Here is a 1,454-nt window from a genome sequence, read left to right as displayed (position 1 = left end):
ATGTTGTTTGTTTAATTTAAGACTAAAAGAAAATTAAATGAATGAGAGGTAAAAATTGAGGGGGTAGGGACAAATAAGTAAATACTTCTGCCTACTCCTTTTCAAACAAATAATGGAATGATATTTTGTAATGATTGTGAAGGCACATGTTTGAAATGTTTGAAATAAAAATGAAATATTGTAAAGAATATTATTCTAATGAAATATTCTGATAAAATATGTGACATTTAACTTTTTAAAATGTTTTAAAAAAATGTAAATTTCCAATCAGCTGTTAATAACACTTCCTACTTCCTATCCCAGAAACGATAGTTCCTTATAGTGCAAACTATCATTTCTGGGATGCTTGGAACTGAAATCGCACTGCTGGAAATAGTTTATTTTGATGCACATCCTGTTTTCTTTGCAAGTTTGCATTGTAATATTTATTTTCATTTTTCCTGCAGTATATAAAAATTTGTGTATCTCAAAAAAAAAATTAAATTATAAAGACACTCAAAATAAATTTCCTGTTGTTGTAAAATATTTTTTGCAACTTATTGTAATTAAAGTTTTGAGGGATATCCCATTGAAATTTCTCTTACTAGAAATTTATGTTAAAAAAACCCCCAACTAATTTCAATTTTGTTGTAGTTTATTGTACATTTTTGAAATTTATATAATTACTACGGACTTAATACATACATATTATTACAATTTGGGCTATAATGGCTGTATTGATGTGAAGCAACTTGAAGTGGTCCCAAAAATGGCTCTACAACATCTATAAAGATAAGCTCTGGTGGGCCTGGTTCTATGATAGGTCCTCAAGGGTTAAAACACAAATTAATAAATATAGAATTACTAATAGTTGTGTTGTTTTCATTTGTCTACTGTCATTTTTGATTTCCTCTGCCTTTATAATTGCAAACAACATATGAAAGTATGAGAAAGTGGCCGCTTTCATGAGTAAATCATATAAGCCTTATATGATTCACTATATGAAGTAGGCCACATCTTATAAAAGTTTTTTTTATAAGTTTTTACCATTTCTTTTCCGTATGGGTGTACGTGCTTTGTAGTTCTAACGTGATTTGTCTCTAGGGGCCACCTTATATATTTATATATAAACATATATAAATAAAACAACTTCTATGCACAAAAGGAATTACTAATGTAAAAAAGAATTTTATATTGTTTTTAATAATAAATTAAAGCTAACAAAAAAAACCCTGTAGAGCCGGATGGGAGCAGAAAGAGCCTTCTCTTTTTAGTGAGCGAAGCCAAAAGAGCCGGTTCTCTAAAAAAAGCCAGAAAGCCTATCACTATTACAAAGGAACGGTGATGTTGCTGTGGGACTTGAACAAACATGACAGAAAGTTGGATACTGATGTGGAAAAACCCGTATCACTTGCTCTATTCCACCCAAAATGTTTTCACTGACAGATGAGAAGAACAAACATTCAGGATGTTTT

The sequence above is a fragment of the Pundamilia nyererei genome, unplaced genomic scaffold, assembly GCF_000239375.1.
Source record: "Pundamilia nyererei isolate P.nyererei 1_Seehausen unplaced genomic scaffold, PunNye1.0 scaffold00857, whole genome shotgun sequence".
Taxonomy (NCBI): domain Eukaryota; kingdom Metazoa; phylum Chordata; class Actinopteri; order Cichliformes; family Cichlidae; genus Pundamilia; species Pundamilia nyererei.
This window is presented reverse-complemented; position numbering follows the sequence as displayed.